General features: G+C 40.8%; 1 protein-coding gene across 9 annotated transcripts in view; it reads left to right on the forward strand.

Moving 5' to 3' along the window:
- The window catches only part of LOC142824432 (uncharacterized), a 65,396-nt gene that overhangs the window by 37,161 nt on the left and 5,571 nt on the right, over positions 1-22,664 (forward strand). For 7 of the 9 annotated variants that reach the window (XR_012899308.1, XR_012899310.1, XR_012899311.1 and 4 more), the window contains one exon: positions 3,092-13,151. The gene's annotated coding sequence lies outside the window, so the exon portion shown is untranslated. Of the gene's footprint in view, positions 1-441; positions 495-3,091; positions 13,152-22,664 lie in introns of those variants that run through there. The other 2 variants (XR_012899309.1, XR_012899305.1) reach the window with 2 other exon arrangements.

The raw sequence follows: 22,664 nt of genomic DNA on the forward strand, positions 1-22,664 counted from the left end.
GCTGCTTTCAAAATCTTGCTGTGCGCTTTTTTTTTTTATTCTGAAAAAAAGCTTTCCATGGAGAGGAGGGGGGGGGGGGGGGGGGGGGGGGGGAGGGAAACCAAGCCAGAAAAATTTTGAAGGCTTGATCTTGGCTTCTATACAAACAGATGTTGCCTGTCATTCCGTTGTTAAGCAGGCACCAGATTGGAGCAAGCAGCAGTTTAGGAGGAACTGCAGTGGAGTTTGGAAAGTGGGAGGGAAATATATGTCTATATTATTTTTTTCTGTTCTGCACATATACATTTTTTCCCCCGGAATTAACTTTAATTACGAAAAGTATATTTTATTTTCATTTTTTATTTTCATTTTTTGTGGGAAAAACAAACCCAAAACAAAACGGAAAAGCACTAGCAACTCTCACCCAAATTTTACCAAAACAGCTTTTTTTTTTCCACGTAGGTGAACATGTGTAGAAAAGGGGGTTCTGTTGGAAAATGCTTAAGGCATTCTCGGTAAGTGAATGTTTACAATGGACTAGGTTAGGATTCTGTTGTGTTTTTTTTTCCTGCTGCAAACCCCATTTCTGATGGGTTTGCCACTAAGTTCTATCTGTAAGTATAAATTGTGAAGATTGAAGGCCTTTTTGTCGCCTTTCCAAGTTTTAGTAACATTGTAAGAACAAGAATCACATTGTTTATACAGTAGAAGTTCTAACGAAACATGGATGCTCTCCATATTGTCGCTCTTTTGTGTGCTGCATGTGCTCGCGGATTTAATCCCCCAGGTTTTTATGCTTTTTTTTATTCCCCCTTCTTTTTATTTTCCGCTTTCTAATCGAATAGTGGCATGCTCAAGAGAAAACATGATGGGGTTTGAGCCGAAAGAGTTAAAGGTTTCTTGGCACAAGAGCAGCAGTTTAGCAACAGATCAATTCATTTAAATGAAAGAAATCACCGACCAAGCCATCCGATTTTGAAATTTCGCATCTTATGCTTCCACTTTAGAACAAAGCTTCCATTTTCTTTCCCCCTATTAATCCTCACTGCTTCTGTTTAACTCTGTTGCTTCTGATAGGAACTTTAATTAGTCAGTCACTTTTCTTTAAAAATATACATGTGTGTATATTTATTTCTTCATTTGGCATTTGTACATGCTGCACTTACCGCCACTGTAAATAATCACCCTTACACTTCAGACCATCCAAACAACTGTTACTTATGGCAGAGTATTTTCTACATTCTAATTTTATAATTGGAAATAGTAAATTTTTGCATTATCTAACTTTCAAATTATATAAACTGTCTGCCACCCAAATACTATGTAAAATATTAGCCTGTATCAATGTCTGTACACATACTGTATACATATACCTATGTGTAGATACGTCTGTAACTCAAGAAATACCTGAGAGATTACTTGATGGTGAGCAATATCTGTATATACAGATCTATATTATATATATACTCATTGTATATTTCTCCAGTATAGCTGTCTGTGTATACCCACATCTGTATATATATTTACTGTATGTCTGTGTGTGTATGCATGTACCCACGTAGACAGGAAAGGTAGACAGTAATCATTAGATTACTATATATTCATCATATTCCATTGTGCCATTTCATTCATGGCTATTTAAAGACTCAAAAGAAATAAAAGCTATTTTTTGTTGTTCATGTGGCGTAGATACATACAAGTTCTTATTCTTGCTGCTATGTTAAATGCAAAAGGGTTCGGGGATTATTTTGTTTGTTGCTGTCTTCGGTTTACACAACCTACCTTAAAAATGGGGCAGTGTAGTCACAATAAACAAATACATTCGGTGAAAGGATTTGCAGCCCTGTATTGAATTTTGATGGTGGCTGCCATGCTGTGATGCCGAATCTGTTCACGGTGGCATTGCATCCAAAAAAAGGGCCATGATGCTTGGGCAGGGGCAAACTTCTCTCAGTAAAAAAAGCAATGGAAGGGTGGAAGTATGGGAACGTTCTTTTGTTAGACTAGCACTCCCCATGTGAAGCTTAAAGAGAAAGAAAGAAAGAAAGAAAGAAAGAAAGAAAGAAAGAAAGAAAGAAAGAAAGAAAGAAAGAAAGAAAGAAAGAAAGAAAGAAAGAAAGAAAGAAAGAAAGAAAGAAGGGGAGCGAGAAAGTGGAGAAAAAATGCAAGTTGCATCCCCCTCCCCAATGTGTACATGACCAGGGTGGATCACAAATCTGGACATTTTCTTGTCTCTTTTTCTTTAACTAGCATTCCCAGCTGTTTTGTTGGGGAACACCAGGGTGAGGAGCACAAAGAGCACCCCCAAAATATCAGCAATATTTCTGTGGGTGTCGTTCTGGTTACATCACGGCGCGTTCCTTCCCCGTCTGCGTCCCTGTGCAAAATTCAAATAATTTTTTTTCCTGTTAGCAGCTGTGCATGGTTTTAAGTCAGTCTTTAACGTTGGGAAAGGAACAATAAAATGAAAGGCAAACCCGGCATCTTAAAACTTGGCAAGTGAAAGCAGCTTGGAATGGCAGCCAAGAATTGTACTGTGGTGCAAAAAGAATAGCATCCACGAAACCACCACAATCAGGGGTTTCGCTTCTTTTAACAATCCCTTCGGCAGAGAGAAGTAATTATGCCTAGAATCAGTGGTAAAGAGTCAAAAAGTTAAAATGGTTGCTTGATGAATCTACTCAGATGCAGGTAACGATCCTCTTGTTTGAATTTGATTTACCAAACTTTAATTGTGTGTGGATTTGTACATGATAACTAATCTGTGTAAGATGTTGATACATATAACTAACTATCCAGGAATGTACTTGCAATCCCGATCTCTGTGCTTGCTTTATTTTTATTCATTGCTTTGGGGTATTAGAATTATCGGACTTCTTTTATTTTATGTGCTGCAAGAAATGTGGTTTATTTCCAGATATTTAACTCTTTATGCCGAGGGCAAACAGAGTAAAGGTATAACGTTGACATCTCACAAGCAGTCTTCCTTTTGGGATCTCATCTTTTTCTTTCACGTTCTGTGCTACTAGAAACTCCAGAGTTCGGTGCACAAAGGCAGAATCCGACTTTTTTAAAATGCCACAAAAATATCTGTAAATGTTTTGTTTTCTAGGAAACGTTTGTTGAAGCGTTAGGCCTAGCAAGATGGCAGCGCTTGTGCAATAAGAATTCACGTGAAGTAACACTGCTAAGGTAAAGTAGTTTCTATCAAAGTTTCTATATCATTTGATTTTTTTTTCATTTGAAGTATATCCATCTATTCAGTGTGTTTTCTTTATATGTATATTTATATCAATGATTTTTTTAAAAGGTCTATAAATTCAATAGTTAAAGTAGAAAGGGGGAGGGAAAGAATTGTTTAGAACTTCTGTTTCTTATTTGTCTCATGTTATGATAGAAATATGAAAGGCTGCAAACAGCTTTTACACAGGCAAACAATACATTCCGCATTGATCGGCAATTTTCTTGGAAAATGCATTTTTTGCAGTGTGGTTGCTTGAAAAACCACAGACAGACTCAAACCAATGTTATGCTTTTGCAGACATGTTTTCATATATACATTCGTATATATTCCCCTTAATATTCCTTTGGCGGAAAGGCTGGAAAATGCCAGGTTTCCAGAAGATGAATGCTAGACAGGGGATGCTAGACAAGGGCATTGTATTTTTGTCATCCCTAGTTTCTGGAACCTAATGTTTGTTGATATTATGATCATTTAGATCTTACAACCAATCAAAATTTAAAAATATCCTGGGGAAAAAAGTAAAATCCCTAATAGATTAGGTGAAGTTCATTATTTATAAACTAAAGTTACATGTAAACGTATCACAAAGACAATTGATTCATTTGTCTGTCATGGATTTTCTGCCACTGTTTATCTCTTCATGAGGTTTTTCTACACGTTATTAACAGCTACGTATTAATCTACAAGGGGAATTTTTTTAAACCTCACCTTTCTGTGTAACCCATAGTCTTTTCTCTGGCACCTCAAATGCACTCAGTGGATGTAAAATAAGATTTGAAAAAAACAATACTCCAGTTAAGAGTATTTGTATCTTTGTATCTTTATTTTAATTTGCTTTCTCTATTACAAGTTCACTTTACTGGATGGTTTAAAGTGCTGTTGTTGGAGGGTTTTTGGGGTGGGGGAGGTTGGTTGTTTTTTACAAACACTGGGAATTGACAGCTTGAACCTGGAGACTTTGTCACTTACATCATAGAGATGCCACAAAATGAAATGTGGCCACCACGCTACACTCCCTTTCTCTGGTCTCAAAGGAGTGCAGGAGCCACTCCACAAGATGTATAGTGGGTATGCTCTTGAATGCTAACCCTGACAGTTTGACATGTAGATACATTTCTAGAAAGACCTACTGTAACTTTTTTTTAACAAATATCATGATGAACATTGATTCTTACCCTGAAAATACTTTTGCATTCCCATCCCTTTCCCTTGTTCTGCTTTATAAAGCAACTAGCACATCACGGGAGCCATAGATGGGAAGAGCAACTAAATAAAGGATCAGCTTTTGAATAAGCTTTAGTACCTTGCAGTTCCCATTGTGACTGGGTGCTGAGTTCTTAGAAAATTGGGCCACTTCTTTCAGGACCCACGTAAAAGCTGAACTATAATGGAAATCTTGCCCAAAGGGTCCTAAGTTGGAGTGTGCCCTCAACACCACTGAACGCAGTGAGAATTGGGGGCTCACATTGGTCACAAGAGGCACATCTGGGCTCCAGATCATTAGTTAAATCCCATTCAGCCTAATTATCTTTAAGGGGTCTAGTGATTAGAAGAATGACCGGGAGAAGAGAATATTAGCTTTAAGGGAAAGAAGATTTGGAAACAAGGATCTTAGTAAACAGTTACACACGTTCACACATTATATACCCAGTCAGTAAGGTTCTTAAATTCCTGCCATGCACAGGATAGATTAACCCAGATGAATTTTGGTACTAAGAGAGTACCATTCATTATGGGCTAATACATTGCACCTTTTGAAGGACTAAAGGAAAATTCTTAGCAGTTATACTAGGTCCTTAAATCAGTAGCAAGAGTTGTAATAATGCCTTCTAATGACCTGGTTATAGGGAAAGACTCTTAGTAGGTTCTCTGTGTTTTAAACTAGATTCCCTTCAAATATGTCCCTTTGTTGGTGCTTGAGGAGTAAGGTAAGATCTGCCACTCTGAATTTGCAGTTCCCTTATATAGAAATATAACTATTTATAACCTCTGGTCAACACTCAATAAAATGTATGTTCTGTCCCCCTTGATGGGTCACTGCACACACTGGTGGGTCATAATTATTCTTGTATCAGGCTCCTAAATCCATAGTTAGGCTCCTCCCTGAAGGCTATCCCCTGCTTTCAGTGGGATTTCTGGCTGCTGAGAACTTTGGAACACTTGGCCACATTAGGTAGTTGCCTAAGAATTGGTGTAAGAGCCTAACTTTAAGCAACCTGGCTTACAAATTTTGGGCTTAGTTAGTATCTAGACTTCTGGATGGTGGATGAGTAGAAATTCAAGATGAACCAGTACCCAGGAAGGCGAGCTGTTATTCAGTTACCGGTAACTGTGTCTCTTTGCCAAGCTGGGGAGAGTAAATATATATTGTTTTATTCTCAGAACCCATACGACAGAGGTGAGGAACCTTTTTTGGGTTGGGGGTCACTGAACCCACAGAAAAATCAGTTGAGGGCTGCACACAAGTAAGAGGCAAAGTGAGAAGCCCCTGCCTGAGAAGGAGAAAGACCCTCCCCATATTCCCCTTGCACACAGGCGCCTCGGGTGCCCCAAGCTAGTAGATTTTGTGTCCTCCAGCCTTGCGGGTGAGTGGCAGGAGGGCTGGAGTGCCAGCGCAGGCTCCCCAATGCTAAGCCTCAGGGGCCAGATCCAGGCAAGTCAGGGGCTGCATCCAGCCCCAAGGGTACCCACCATACAAGATGAGAAGCAAGCAATTAAAAATGACGCCTGCAGCATCATTGCTAAACATGAGTTGGCCATATCGTATGAAGAATAATACTCAGTTTTGCAAGTTCTTCTCTGTTGTCTGACATATAAGGAGAGGTAGAAAAGGGACGTTTGTATGACTTTTGTGGGGGGAGGAAGGTAAGCAAGTATATCTCAGTAGGCTTAATATTCATATATTCCATTCAGAGTTTGCAGGATCCTTATTCTCCCATTTCCACCAATTGCTCACATTCAGTGTATTGCCATTGACTTCAAGTGTGAATTAATTACATAGAAGAAAAAAAAATTAGAACATCAGGATAATGTTGTTACAATGACAAAAGTTTATTCCTTGATTAAGTCAAATCCTATGAGAAATAAGAAAACATTCACATGGTTTTTTGTCGCTATCTCTTTTGAAAGAAGCTTAGCTGGTATTTTTTGGCAAGGGGGAAGACTGGGGTAAGTTATTAGATCACTTAGTGGAAGGAATATATGTTTGCTACAGTTGAAATTTTGATTGTTCTCTATTAACAAAATTCTAGACTAACAATTACTTCTCTGAAAGTTAATGCAACCCGTATTTTCCTTTTGTATAGTTGTTTCTTCCAGCTATTTAGGAAGGCTGCCAAGAATGAAATCAAGGATGATCCTTTAAAAAATGTAATTTTTACACACACAGCACATGCGTACACACACACATACACTCTCACTGATCCATTTTGGAGCGCACCTGTATTACTATGTAACACAAAAAGTCATTGTGGTAGGCTGGCTTGCTGTACTATTATCAGCATATCAGTAATGTTTATATTTGGTCATTTAGTATCACGTCATGAATAATCTTGTCTAGCAAAGTGTTTATCTGAAGGAACTAGAGTGTGTTACTTGTAGAGTTCAAGCCCTATTTATCATGTATTTTGCTGCTTTGAAAAAAGGGGGGTGGAAGTTATATTGCAGTGAATGAAACTGTAGTAACTCATGCAGTGTTTCAGTATTAGAAAGAGTTATTCCTAAAAGTGTCTATAATGCATTAAAGTTTATGAACATTGCTACTTACTAACAGCTTTGCAATTTCATTTGCAGATTTTTTTTCTTTTTTCTTTTTTTAAAGGAAGAGATCAATGCCCGCTGCCACAAACCCGTAGATCCGAACTTGTGGTCATATTCCACACAAGCTTGTATCTATAGGTATGTGTCTGCATGGCAAATGCACAAAACCTGGATATGGTTGTATTTATGCGTTTAAAGCGAGAATGTCCACTTTGCTACTAGCATCTCCCTCTAGTCCTCCTCCCCCTTTTAGGAAATATAAAATTAAAGCTGCAAATCTTGTTCTGCAATTATCATATCAGTTTTCAGCTTTCTTCATTATTAACATGCACTCATGGTTGTACAAAACCAATGATACACTTGTGCCTGAATAAAATGGGACACAGAGAGTTATTTGACATCAGGCTGAAGAAATTAAATCTCAGATGCATTATGTGTGGGTCTGGATATTTTTGGTTTGCTTGTATTTCCAATAGAGGCTGGAGAAGCAGAAAACAGAAACTTACTTCATTTTTAAAATAAGATGGATTCATTTGTACATTGATGAAATTGTATCCTTTCTGAAAAATGACATAGAGTTGTGTGTGGAGCAGTATAGTTCAGCAGTTTTGGCTGTATAGGTTGGCAAGTGACTCTCATACTCAGTTTCTGTTCCTCCAAAAGCCAGTGTAAAACTGAAATGATTCCACTGAAGTAATTGGATGTAGTTTAGAGTTACACTTTTGTATCCGAGAGTAGAATATGACCCTCCAACTATTATCCTTTATATAAAATTTGCTTATTTTGAAATCCTTTCCCCTCTCCATTTTGTTTTACTTTAGTTTAAATGTATTGTCCATTTTTTTAGTATTTGGGGGGAAAATACAATATAGCAAATTGCAAACAATTGCTAAAGGACAAAAAAATGTGGAAGCAGCAATACAATTTAATATAAAAATCTCTGTTTTCAAGCCATGAAAGTAAACCATTATTTTATTAAAAAATGAGGAACATCTAAAACCAGAGCCATCAATATATTTTACACATTAATACTTAGAAACTGTAGACTCAGAATCAAAACTTACTGGCTTCTATTAGGTTTCAGTGAAAATTCAGTTAAGGAGTTGGACTGCATTTCCTTTTTCAATTCCACTTTTCTATGAACTTTGTTGTATTCATGCACATTGCTCCAGTGCAAGACTGATTCGCCCTCCCTTTTAGACGGTCTGTTTTGTATTTTATGAGTATAAAATAATAGCCAATCCATATATTTTTAAAGATCCAAATGCATTTCTGTGTTCCTATTACTAGAAATCAGCTTTATATTTAAAAATACAGTTTGGCAGAATGTTTGTTTATAATGAGATTATGCATTTGGAGATCAGCAACCTTCTACCCACCCACCCCTCCTTTGAGCACTGGATATAAAACATATATTTGCCATATACGAGTAGTTACTACATGAAGCAGAGTGTACGGATCATAAGTTGTAGTTATTTTTCAAGGGCAAGGTCCCTCCCTCTAAATACTGCAGCCAAACAGCTAAAAACCATTGTTCTGGTTGGTTTTCATGTAGACTAAAGAGCTTTTGTGCTAAGTGGTGCTAAGTTCTACTTTGTTGGCTCTTCAGAGAGATTTTGGATACATCCCCTTCAGTTTGGTCACAGCTTGAAGGCCTCCCAAGTCATGAGCACATATCTCATCCAGGACTTGGTCCTAATCTCATTGAAGCCAATAGCAAAATTTTCAGTAACTTGAGTCCACCTTTTCCATTTTGATAATGAGCAAGACCCTGTTCCCATTGGAGTGGGTGGGTCTGCTATTGGCTTTAATAGGAGCAGGATGAAATGGTATCTGCTGTTGTCACAGCAGGCTGTGTTCCTCCTCTGGAAGTGGAACTGATGGATTGTTTTCCATATGCAAAACAATATTTTTAATTCCTTGCTGCTAAGGTGGTTCTCAAAGTGTGGTCTGTTGACCACTAATGGTCCGTGACCATCTTGCAGGTGCTTCCCCCCATAGCCCGCATAGATGCTCCAGCCCCACATACCCCTGCTTGTGAGATTGGCTTTCTGCTGCAGGGAGGGGGGAGCCTTGAGCCTCGCATGTCCAATCCAGCTCATGGTGGGGAGGAAGCAGCTTTGCAAACTGCTGCTTCCCTCTCCCTCAGCTGGGGAAACGGCAGGGCACGAAACGCTAACCTGGAGGCTTTCTCTGCTACTCCCATTGGTCAGAATCCTGGCTAAATCCCCACCACTGGCCTGCTCCTGCACCCAACCTCCCAGCCAGACCCCCTCCCCCCCCCACCCACAGCCCACTCCTGCACCTACCTCCTGGCCACACTCTCCCATGCCCTCTCTGTCCTGCATCCATCTTGTCATCATGGGTGGTTGACTTGTGGTCCACGGAAATGTTTGCGTTGAACAGAGTGGGCTCTGGGCCAAAAAGCTTGAGAACCACTGCCTTAGATCAGCTAGTCTGACCTTGAAAGAGAAGGGACATGGACAAAACTCCTGACCTCCCAGACATTTAGGTGTACAGAATTAGGTGTCTTGTCCAAATTTGCTAGCACATACTATTTGGAGATGTACTCTCAGGGTTTACTCTACTGAAGAATTTCTACACTTGCTGAAATCTGGCATTTAGGGTGCCGTTAATTTAAAGGTGCCACAAACTCTGTAGCATGGGAGCTGCATGGTTCTGCTGAACTGTGAGTTGCTGCAGTTGTGTTTACAGATTTTACTTTAAAAATATTTTGGGTTTAAAAAATAAATACACAAACCATGGGGAAATCCCAACCCCCTTGATTTTCCAGATATTTTTGTGCTTTTAATTTATTTACTCTGCTGCAATCTGTTTATAAACATCACCATTTTCCATGGAAGACATAAGCTAAAATGGAACAGGTGTTGAAAGGATACTTGTAAAATGTATTTTCACTTATGGGGACTGACAATTTGGTTTGGTGCTGCTGGGCGTATGTGCGGAATACCTCACATGCTGTTCAGGGGCTAAGCAAGGCATCTGACTAACGGGTCTGTGGACCTGGATCCAGAAGGTCTTTTCCTGACTCTGTCACTGACTTTCTTTGTGACCCTGGAAACATCACTTTCCAACTCTGCTCCTCAGTTTCAGTAAAAACAACAACAGTGCTCTCCTTTGCATAGTGCTTTGTGATGGTTACATGAAAGGCCCTGTATAAGAGCTAAGTGTTGTTCTATTCAATCTCTCACCCTCTATTTGAGAGATCCACATGCCATATATGGTACACACTGGCCTTCACTGTTAATTATAAGCTTGATTTTCAAACGAGTTCTGCTAATACTCAGATGCCTAAATCAAATGGCATAGATAATTCAATGGCATGCACATTTGAGCTGACCTCTTTGGAAAATATGGCCCCAGCTGTAAGGTGCTGAGCCATTGTAAGTGTGGGTCTGAATTCTTACAAAAACCTCGCCCCATAATCGTTAATGCTATTTCCCCTGCCATGCGCTTTCCAGATAGGAATGAATCACCACGTCAGGTAACCAAAAGACTTTCCTTACACTTGGCTGTTTTACTTTATTGCAGTTGCAGAGTTGCAGTTTTATTTAAAGACTAAATATCATTGGGGAAAAAAAAGCTTTTTCATTGTCACCGCAGGCTGGTGAGATGGGTACGTCTAATTCTATCCAGAGAGATGAAGGTCCTGATTTCTCTAGGCATTGGGTGTCTCCTGTGAGTTCCCAAGGGCTCTCAGTAGGAGTCAAGAGTGCTCAGAACCTCTCAAGAGGTTCAATTGCTCCAAACTACAGCAAAGCTGGGCCTATGCTAACACAGGCTGAGCCGTGATGGGTACATCTGCGCCAGTGCTCACAGTGACTGAGGTGTAAGTGTAGACAGAGCTGACTCCTTTTCAGAGTGTCGTGGAGATGACTTGCTCTGAGGAAGCTTGGTCTGAGCTTCTAAAACAGCTCTGAACATAGCTTTGGTCCTTGCGCTGAACCCCGCTTTAACACTGGGTCCAATGAAACTGCTTGCTTGGTGTTGATAAGGCTGGAGAGCCAGAGCCAAGATTAGTACATAGGAGTTCCTGGCCACAAATCCTACTAGAACATTTATCTGTCCATTGTCTCTCAGGCTACGTCTACACTGCATCCCTCTTTGCAAAAGCCTATGCAAATGAAGTGCAGATTAGCATATTGCTGCTCTTCATTTGCATAATTAATTAGGGGCTGTTTTTGCACAAGAGGCTTTTGCGCAAGAGCCATTCATCTTCATTTTTTCAAGAAGACCGGCTTTTGCGCAAGAAGGAGCTTTTGCACAAAAAGAATCTGTGTAGATGACTCCTTTTCTGCGCAAAAACGCCCCCTAATTAATTAAGCAAATGAAACACAGCAATATGCTAATCCACACTTCATTTGCATAGGCTTTTGTGCAAGAGGGATGCAGTGTAGACGTAGCCTCACTGTTACTAATTATTTCATGCAGTGTTAGTGAGTGTTCTCTGATTTTGTTTTGCATCTCCTGCACCTGCGCACACACACATGCATACACCACACCGGTTTTTTAGCTCAACCTTTTGAAGCACAGCTGTGTTGTGTTTTCTGCATTGATGTCATATTTCTTTCCTGACAGTTGCATTTCACTGTGCTTCATTAGGGTTTGGAGATTCACCTGACTATATGAGAAACCTTGAAATGCCTCTTTTCTTTGGCTGGAAAGAGCAACAGGAGTCTGCAGAGAGCCTCACCGGCACCTTCTGGGCAATGAGCAAAAGTGTATTGATTAAATTTCTGAGCTTTGTTGATAAGGATTTGAAAGGTCTACATTAGCTTTCATGCCCAGGCCTTAACAACTACACAAAGGCTGCCACTAATCCATTGCATAGAGACTGCTACATAACAGTGGAGGGGTTGCAAGTACAGAATATTTTACCCAGCTTGGAATTGGAGGCGGAATTTAGACTGTAGTTATTCTGCTTGGAAATATTGTCAGAGAGAGAGAGTCTATGGGGTCCTTAATGGCATGAGAGGGTCAGGATATCTTATCCAAAAGCTAAGGCAGGACCACAGTGCCTCTTCCCTAATACTTATTGGATCACAGGTTTTAGTTCCTACTCATAGACTAAAAAAGCCTCTTTCTGCAGCACCTCTGTGGCTTGTAGATAGGTGTCTACACAGTATCTGGGCATGTCTGTAACTGCTGTGGTGATTAACAGAATTGCATGTCACTTCAGCATAATTACTATTGTGTCTGACAGTTGCACTTGCTTAAAAGGACCAAAAAAAAACTATCCAGAACCTGGCATCACTTTCTGGCTGCAGATTAGGGCAAGTCACACTTTCCCCCCCATAAAAAATAATAGCAAAACAAATTCTAATATCGCTTTTCTTTGAAAGATACTTTTCAAATCAACACGGGCATTCACAGAGAGCCAGGTATCACGTCACCCCCGTGGAAACACTGTTGTCTCTGTGGTGGGATACAGAAGGGCTGTGTCTACACTGGGCCACTTATTCCGGAAAATCAGCCGCTTTTTCGGAATAAGCTGCGAGCTGTCTACACTGGCCCTTGAATTTCCGGAAAAGCAACGACGCTCTACTGTACAAAATCAGCCGCTATTCCGGAAAAACTATTCTGCTCCTGCTCGGGCATAAGTCCTTATTCCAGAACACTGTTCCGGAAAAGGGCCAGTGTAGACAGCGCAGTAGTCTTTTCCGGAAAAAAGCCCCAATCGCGAAAATGGCGATCGGGGCTCTTTTCCGGAAAAGCGCGTCTACATTGGCCACAGACACTTTTCCGGAAAAAGGGCTTTTCCGGAAAAGCAGCCTGCCAATGTAGACGCTCCTTTTCCGGAAAATCTGAAAATAGAATAGTATTCCGTTTTAAGCATTTCCGGAAATTCATGCCAGTGTAGACACAGCCAAGGTGTTTATCAACTCAGTGCAAAACCACGCTGTCATTTAGGACAAGAGATGCAGAATCATTTATCTAGGTGCAATGATAAGTGGGATTTAGGGAGGCAGAATGTGATTACCCGAGTTGGAATTTGAAACAGATCCAAATACTCTCGTTCAAAAAAACTGGAATGTGTTTAAACTTTGAAAATACAGATCCATATCAATTGCAGTATTTGGCCTTAGGCATGGATTATTCTAAGTCAGATAGCAAGACATATTTTTACACCAAGAAGAAAAAAATAGGTGTGGGGGGGGGCAGGGGCGGGATAGATAGTCGTGTGCTTAAGACATTCGACTGGAATTCGGGAGATCTGATTGGATTCTACCACCATTATGTTCTTCCTATTTGACTTAAAGTCACTTAATATCTTTTGCCTCTGTTTACCCTATGCAAAATGTGTGAATAGTTACAGCTGGTAAATATATGGCATTTCTGGGACTAGCTCTCTGACCCATGATGGTTGAACATGTAGGGTCATACCTTGTTCTTGATTTGGGAAGTCCCCGTGAGGTGCATAGAAGTTGTACCACTAGATAGAAAGGTTTGTATGTGGACCATAGTGGACAGGAGAAGAAAAAGGTGATGCAGTCTAAGGGTGTGTCTGTATTGCGCCCATAGCACAAAAGAAGCTACACAATTTGAACAACACAAATTGTGTACCTTATTTCAAGTCAATTTTGGAATAGCTTATTTTCACCTTATTCTGAAATAACATAGTCCACGTCTACATAGCAAGCCATTATTTCGACATAATGTCAAAATAATGTCGAGCTAGAGGACTTCTTACTCCGACTCCTGTAACCCTAATTTTATGAGAAGTAAGGGAAGTCAGAGGAATAGTATTCCTTGCTGCGTAGACGGTGCCAAAAGCAGAAACAAGCTATTTCGACTTAAGCTACGCAATAGACGTAGCTCAAGTGGAGTAGCTTATTTTGGCTTTAGCCCCGCTGTGTGAATGTGCCCAAAGGGAACATCAGCCGCAAGATGAAATCCTATTATGGCAAATAGTGGTCTCATGATGCCATTCCAGCAGGGGCAACAGGTTTTGATGCAGCATTCCAGTATTCAGCATTCAGCTTTCCTTCTCTGAGGAACCAATTTCTTCTCAGTTGCACTCACACAGAATTTAAAATGCTACCAGATGCTTAAATATAATATTGAACAAATCAGAGTACTGGTTCAGACCAAATGACCAACTGGACCCAAAAATTCAGCCTCAAGCTAAAACACTTCTTTTTGTGGTTTGAAAAAAAATTGGAATAACTTTTTTTCAAAATATTTTTGGAGAGCTCTACTCTTCTGAGTCCCAGATGAAATTTCCAACTAATATTGGCAGCTCATGATGGCCCAGTATAGTATGTCACATCATCCAAATTTTCAGGTGCATCCAGCAAGAGTGAACTGCCGGTGCTGGTGAGGTTTTCCTATTACATCAGCAAAGTGACAATGACAATGTTTCGTCAAACAAAACTGAAAGATTACTTACGGCTTGGTGAACAGACCACTAACAATCTTGTCAGCATTTCCATTGTAAAGTGTTGGAAGTTTTCAAAAGTCAGCTGTAAAAAAAAAAAAATCACCCTACTCTGAAACTTGAGAAAGAAGGTCACAGACCTCAGACTGTAACAATATCACTTGTGGGTTTCAGTACTTTTTTTTTTCAATGACTTAAGCAAATTTGCTAAGCGCAAAAGATTTTTTTCACCTCCCTAACAGCCAGAGCCACAAAATCTGCTTGGCATCTGAAAATCAAGTTGGGCCCTTTCGTTTTCTTAACCTCATCCCCAGCAATAAATATCCTGCAAGCCAAATGAAGCTGGTGATTTTGCTGATGATGCATGAGACAGAATAGAATGCAGCTCCCTCTCCTGGAGCTGTACTAATGTGAATAACATCTTGCTTATGTCAGTTAAGTCTGCAGAAATGATCTGCAGACGTATGGGAAGTGGATTCAAGCCGCAGGGAACTAGTACATTTCTTTAGGCAATATTTCCCATTAATACGTTTACCACCCTTCAGACATCCTGCTTTGCTGTGGATTTTGACAACGGCTATTTTTGCATTGAAGATATGTTAAAAATTGAATTTTCATATACCTTTGAAGTTGGAAATGTACCCTGATGGCTCAGAAGCGGGTCTGTTTCCTGCTTGTAAGATAGTATCAGATAAACTCAATCACAATTTAATTTCTTATGTATCTTTGGAGGAAATAGGACAATTTATGCATTTGTCAATGGGGGAAAGATCTAGCATTCTCATAGATTAAACAAGTGAAACCAAGTCTCAAAATTTGGAACCAGATCTAAACTTCCCAAAATTCTTATCAATTGTTATCTAGAGTTTCAGTTCATCCTATTGTGGAACAGAGAGCCAGGCATCAAGTCTTTTCTGGATCCATACTTTCCCGAAATCTGAGATAAAAGGAGTTCCTGTACTGTAATCAGTAATGCATTCCATGATGCTCGACCTTACTGAGACCAGTCTCCACCGAGATTTATGGGAAGACCTCCCATTCCTACCCAGCACAGCCTGTTAGTCTTGGAACTAGTATGACAGGTTCTGATTTTCTCCAGCTCCGTCAATGAATTCTCCTCTCTGTATGCATCACAATAGAATCTTGTCTCTTCTCTGCCATCCAGGGATTTGATTTGGACTGGTCACTACAGCTACTGTGCATAGATCACAAACCATAAAGACAGATTTATTGAATGTGCCATTTTTAAACAGACATTTATGACTATCATTGCTTAAAAAGTAATTTTCAAAAAAGATGATCCAATTATTCCTCATTTGTCAACAAACATAGGAAGTTGATCCTCGGATCCTTTTTTATTTAAGGCATGCTTTAAACTCCTCTGAGGTGCATAAACTTGTATACAAACTGTCTGCTTCCCACACAGAACTCCTTTCTCCAGCACTGAATTTCACAAGAATTTTTATAACATCTGAACATATCATAAGTGAACACAGTTGTACAGGACTGCACATATTTACCCTAAGTACTAAATTAGCTATAATTGCACTAATTGGGTAAATACATAATTGACTAAAATCACTTTAAAATAAACAGTTCACACAAGTGAAAGAAAATGCATTAAAAGGCATAAGTTCTAGGAGTCTTACTCCCCAAAAGCAAGGAATGTCACAGGAAATGGTTAATTGTCATGTACCCATGCACAGCAGAATGTAGAAGTGAAATGCAAAGCCAGCGGCAGATGGGGACAACTGCTTTGGGATAACTGGAACAATTCAGGGTCTGGCACCCTCTTTCTGCATGGTGCTGAATTTGCCTCTGGGATTCAAATTCACCTGCCCTATATTAATCTAGAATTGGGAGGGTAGAAACCAACGTTTTTGTGTTTTCTGGTGTCCATCCCAAAGAGATGGGGAGGAAGATTAGAATAATCAATCCTACAGGGGCCTGGCATTTCTAAAAATGAATTGGGAATGAGTTAAGTATCAAGTGCTGGGACAGAGACTCTCTTAAAGCCCTTTCTTGAGTCTCATTGGCACTAAGATCCCTTTAAACTGCTTCGTGAAGGAGCCTTAAAGTGGGTGTAGATAACATAAATTCCCACTTTACGGCCTTTTTACAATGTCCCAGTGGTGTAAAGGGACTTTAGTGTCACTGGGAATTCAGGCCAAAAAGTTCCCTTAATGCTCTGGTGATGTCGGCAGTTTTTACTCAATCAAAATTTCCACTGATCTCCTGAATAAAGGACTGGGAGTCAGGCTGATAGTGTTGGAGGTGGAAGCACATCTCTGAAGTGAAGTTGAATTCCTATATAGCAGTGGGGAGGGGGAAGACTGTTCTTAAAGCCACTGTCCTTCATCAGGAAGAGCTGCTGACACCAGAGGGATGGTTAGCTCCAATATGATGTTTAAGGGGTGGTAAAACATTTTGGGATGGACAAGGTGCAGACAGGAGGGCAGAGAAAGCTGGTCAGGGAGAGTGACTGAAATGTGCAAATTATTCAAAATGAAACTTTAAAACCTCAAAAACTGAGGCTGTTTTATTTCATTTTTTTTAAACAGCTTTGATAAAAAAAATACAGCAATGTAGCAGCACAGCTTACTGGTGAGTCTATGATCACTGAATTTTAGCCATTCTTTCTGGTCAGGATCAGCTTACAATTGCCCCCAAACATATTCATTCAAAAGTATTCACTAAGGACCTGATTCCACCACAGAATCCAACGGGGAATAATTTCTACTAATAGTTCTTTTATGTAGCAAGCTCCGGAGCAATTATTCACAAGTTTTCATTGTCCAATATCTAAGCTGTGCTATGGTTGGTTTTGACTGAAGACTTAGGTCCCCCTGGTGTTTCCTTTCAATCTTTCAGTGATCTGATGAGCTACATTCTGAGGGTGTGTCTACACCGCAGCACAAGCAGATAGACCCAACTAGCTTTAGTCCAGATAGCATGTGTACCAATAGTAATGAAGCCATGACAGCATGGGCTTCAGTGCAGGCTGTACAGGCTGCTTTGAGGCCCAGCCCAACAAAACCCTTAAACCAGCGGTTCCCAAACTTTTCGGCATCACGCTCCCTTTTTGATTTTTGAAAAACCCTCACGTCCCTCCCCCCAAAATAGCAGCAAAACTTGTTGAGCAAAAAAAAAAAAAGAACTGACCAGGGCAGCTAAACTTGATGGGGGGGGGGGGGGGGTAGGGCAGGGTCACCTCGCGCTCCTCCTGGAATTTCTTCACACACCCCCAGGGGGGCACACCCTCCAGTTTGGAAACCCATGCCTTGAACAGATACTCCCTGGAAAATCAGTGATATCTTAGCTCCTCTGTTGCTTTTGGTCAGTGCATCTCCATGAACTTGAACATTGCTCTCTCTGTTATACCCACTGAGCCTGTTGCAAGTGGGGTTCCACAGGGATCAGTTTTTGGACTGGTTCTGTTTAATGTTTTCATCAATTATTTAAATAATGACAGAGAGAGTACACTTTCAAAGTTTGTGGATGTGCTTTGGAGGACAGGGTTATAATTCAAAATGATTTGGACAAACTAGAGCAGTTTCTCAACCTTTTTTGTATTAAATATCCCTTAAAAAAAAGTATCCCCAGTGCCTACAGTTTTCAGTCACACAATTTTTTGTCTACCATTTCAACTTGTTTGTTTAAACAACTTAATCGTAGCCGGGCAAGCGATGAAATTTTTGGGTGTAAAAAGTACAAAAATAATAAAGCACTGTAATCTTAAAACAAAAATTCAGTTTTCTCCAAATTTCAGTTGTGTTGATGGGTACTCATACCACTGGTTGAGAATCACTGAACTAGAGAAATGGTCTGAGGTAAATAGGATGAAATGTAACAAGGCCAAATCCATAGTACTCTACTTAGGAAGGAACAATCAGTCTCATACACACAGAATGGGAAGCGACTGTCTAGAAAGGAGTACTGCAGAAATGGATCTAGGGGTGATAGTGGACCACAAGCTAAATATGAATCAATAGTGTGACACTGTTGCAAAAAAAGCAAACATGATTCTGGGATGCATTAACAGGAGTGTTGTAAGCAAGACATGAGAAATAATTCTTCCCCTCTACTCTACGCTGATTAGACTTCAACTGGAGTATTGTGTCCAGTTCTGGCTGCCACATTTCAGGGAAAATGTGTATAAACTGGAGACAGTCCAGAGAAGAGCAACAAAAATGATTAAAGGTCTAGAAAATATGACTTATGAGGGAAGATTGAAAAACTTGGGTTTGTTCAGTCTGAAAGAAGACGGAGAGGTGATATGATAACTTTCAAGTCCCTAGAAGGTCCATCAGAGGGAGAAAAAATATTCTCCTTAACCTCTGATGATAGGACAAGAAGCAGTGGAATTAAATCATAGCATGAGAGGTTTAGTTTGGACATTAGGCAAAAACTTCCAAACTGTCAGGGTGGTTAAGCACTGGAATAAATTGCCTAGGAAAGTTGTGGAATATCCATCACTGGAGAAATTTAAGAGCAGATTAGACAGACATCTGTCAGGGATGGTCTAGATGGTACTTGGTCCTGCCATGTGTGTGGGGCACTGGACTTGGTGACCTCTCACAGTTCCTTCCAGTCCTATGATTCTATGTGCCCCAGATATGAAGTCAAAAGTATTGATGAGTGCAATGGTCAATGAGTATTGCTGTCACCAATAATTATTTGGGATGGCTTCAGCACAAAACCAGACCTCTGGGGTACCTAATAGACTGTTATGGGGTTCAGTGGTCTTTGTGTAATAATCCATGAGCTCCTGAGTTCTAACCCCAACTCTAATATTGACTCACTGTGATAGGGATAAAATTGAAGTGTGGTTGACATGTTTCCATTTCACCATATTTGTTCAATCTGTTTTAATGCAGATTGACTATCAACTAGAAGTGACTCCTGAAATCTGGACTAGGTAGAAACTTGAGTAACATTGACAACGTCCTATAGCTTTAAACCTCTATGGAGCAGTTTTCAAATATACAAGCAGTCCCCGGGTTACATGGATCCTACTTACAAACGGGGTGAGGCAACCCGGCACTAGCTGCTTCCCCCCAGCAGACCAGGGAGACGTGAAGCTAGCGCCGCCCCCTCCCCCCCCAGCAGACCAGGGATACGCGGAGCGGCTTTTCTCAGCAGACACCTCAGCTTGAGAATAAAGGACTGAGGGAAGTGAGGTGTGGGAGAATAAAACTGAGCTCTGGAGAAATGTTTGACTAGAGTTTCCCCTACAATATGTACCAGTTCTGACTTACATACAAATTCAACTTAAGAACAAACCTACAGTCCCTATCTTGTACGTAACCCGGGGACTGCCAGTATATTAACAGGTGCATACTGGGGAGAAAAGTCTTCTCTCTAGAGAACGGGTGTGAAATAAGCAGCCCACAGTCCAGATGTTGATTGCTAGCTGCAGCCTGCTGGTGGGCTACCAAATGGTTTATTTACCTGAGCATCCTCATAGTTCTGCTGAAGCTTCCCATTCTCAGCCAAAGGGAGCTGCAGGAAGCGCCGCAGGCTGGGTCATCACTTCCTGCAGCTCCCATTGGCCAGGAACAGCAAACTGTGGCCAATGGGAGCTGCATTTATAAATAAAGTGTCTTTAGGCGTGACAAAGGCTAACCCTAGCAAACCCCATATAGCCCATGGGCTGCTTATTGCCCACTCCAGCACTAGAGTCTGTTTTGCTAATATGGTCAGAAGTCCAGGTAGGCTACTAGCTTTTCACATAAATCACTACCATCACTTTCTGTTGCACTAAAACAAAATATGTGTATCCAAGATGCTAGTTCCTATGCACAACTCAACATTCAATGCATCTGATTCACTCTGAATCCCCTACCAATGCAATGCAGTTATGCCTGGGGATGCATTCACCTGTGAGAGACAGAATCTAAGGTCTGAATAAGTCCCATATTTTAACTAGCATATTTTTTTTAGATGGCTCTAATCCTTGTTTGCATGCTGTAATAAATATACACAGAACTGTCTTAATCAATACCTTGGTGGTTGACAGGAATGAGTCATAATGATAACACCCTAGCTCTTTGACTACAGTCTAGTAGAAATTTCATATGTTCCCTGTAAGAAGACAGGATCTCACTCTTGCTGGTCTAATGGTGTGAGCATTTATATGACACCTATCATCCCATGGGATCAAAAAATTGCTTTGCACTTGCTGCACGCAGAGTTTCTATGTGGATAGGAAAATCTGGGGTGAATGGGAAGGGAAATTTTCCACAAGAACAAACCTCCTTTTGTCTTATAAAAAAGTGACAAGGGATTTTGTCTACACGGAGCAGTCATGATCTGGATTTATGAAATCTCATTTCTTAATCTGTGGTGGCGTGGAGGGGCTGAATTTGTTTGGGTGTCTTTTTACTAGCAAAGTATTTAATAGAGCTCAATCTGCAGAGGAGATGATGAGAGCTGTTAGATTTTCATGGAGAAACCTTGGCATTGTGTTGGCTCTGAATTGGTGGGTGGTTTTACAGCATTTTTGACTGCATGCATCCAGGTTGAGGTAGTAGGTTGTATAGTTTAGAATTACACCACGGGAGATAACTGTACAACCTCCTAGCTTTCCTTGGGTCTTGCACAAAACGGCATGGTGAGAGAGCCTAATTCCTCAACACTGTTTTCTCTGGACAAATGGAACAGGAAGGAACAGGTAAGAGTTTGTTGAAGAAGCTGCTTTATTCATATGGAACTTCAAATTGTTTGTTTTTTCTCACACTATTTCTTTTCACTGTATCAATGGGTATTGAGCAGACTCGGAGAACTGGTAGCCCTTGTTTCCTCTTGTTAGCATTTGATCTGTTGAAAGTGTAAGAGGTGTGAAAAGCACCATGATAACATGTCAATGGCATTGCCTTTGTGGTCAACAATCAGAAGTCTCCAAAGAACATGAAAGGCATCGTGTACTCTGTTAGCCCTTGAGATGGATGAGCGGTTGTTCTTTATGTTAACCTTTGATTACAGGCCAGTTTTGTACAGCACTGAAAGACTAAATTACAACTCACTTTCTGATGGTGAACTACAAGAGAGAAAAGGTACCGCCCAGCATACTTGTACAGGAACTAGTTACAACTTGCACTAAACTCCAGAGAGAAGGAGGAGGGTAGCGAAGGAGTGCTGGTAGCTCCAGATAAGGCATGTTTAGGTAGGACTATGACTGGCACCTGCAACATGGGAGAACAGCCTCATAGAGGAGGTACATCAGCTTTGAACATCATATCTGGGGGTGCCAATTCTTGAACATTTCCAGGCATGGATGGAGGTGTTACTAGGGAGATAATCTGTCCTGATTCTATAGGAGAGTCCTGATATTTGGGGCTGTGTCTTATATAGGCATCTATTAACCCCCACCCCCACCCCTTGTCCTGAATTTTCACACTTGCAGTCTGGTCACCCTATGTGCTACACGTTTCAAGGACACAAAACCTCCAGCCATCTCCCAGGCAGGTCGTGCACTGCCTTCTTTTCTCTGACTCCATATTCTGAAATCCAAAAAGAGAGACTGTATGGAGAAAAGATCCATGCAGAGAATGTCAGTGCCAGTGTAACCTGCACTAAGCAAGTGTTGGTCTTTCCCCCCCTCTGGTGGCTGGGGCCTCAGAGAATGTTTACGAATCTGCAGTTTCTGCAAACGAATAGACTTAGGGCCAGATTTATAAAGATACGTAGGTTCTTAACGTTGCACATAGGCCTTTAGTGGGATTTTCAGAATATCTAAGCATCTGATCCCATTGCCTCAAACTGACCCTTATTCTCTTTGTTCTAGAAGCACAGGCTGACATGTTCAGCTTTCAAGGTCCAGAGTTCAAACCCCCTGGTGGGATTGGTTATATCAATGCTTGCTCCAGGGCTAGAATATGTATTTGCCAAAATGTCAAATGGTGCTTGCAAATGCACTAATGACTGGGAGTCATAGAATCATAGAGCTGGAAAAGACCTCACAAGGTCATCAAATCCAGTCTCCCCCCCCGCACCCAAGTCAGGACAAATCCCAACTAAATCAACCCAGGAAGGGCTTTCTCAAGCCGAGACTTAAAAACCTCTAGGAATGGAAATTCTACCACCTCCCTAGGTAACCCATTCTAGTGCTTCTCCAGCTCCTAGTGAAATAGTTTTTCCTAATATCCAACCTAGACCTCGCCCACTGTAACTTGAGCCCATTGCTCCTTGTTCTGACATCTGTCACTACTGTGAACAGCCTTTCTCTGTCCTCTTTGGAACCTCCCTTCTGGAAGTTAAAGGCTGCTCTCAAATCCCCCCTCA

The sequence above is a fragment of the Pelodiscus sinensis genome, unplaced genomic scaffold, assembly GCF_049634645.1.
Source record: "Pelodiscus sinensis isolate JC-2024 unplaced genomic scaffold, ASM4963464v1 ctg35, whole genome shotgun sequence".
Lineage (NCBI taxonomy): Eukaryota > Metazoa > Chordata > Testudines > Trionychidae > Pelodiscus > Pelodiscus sinensis.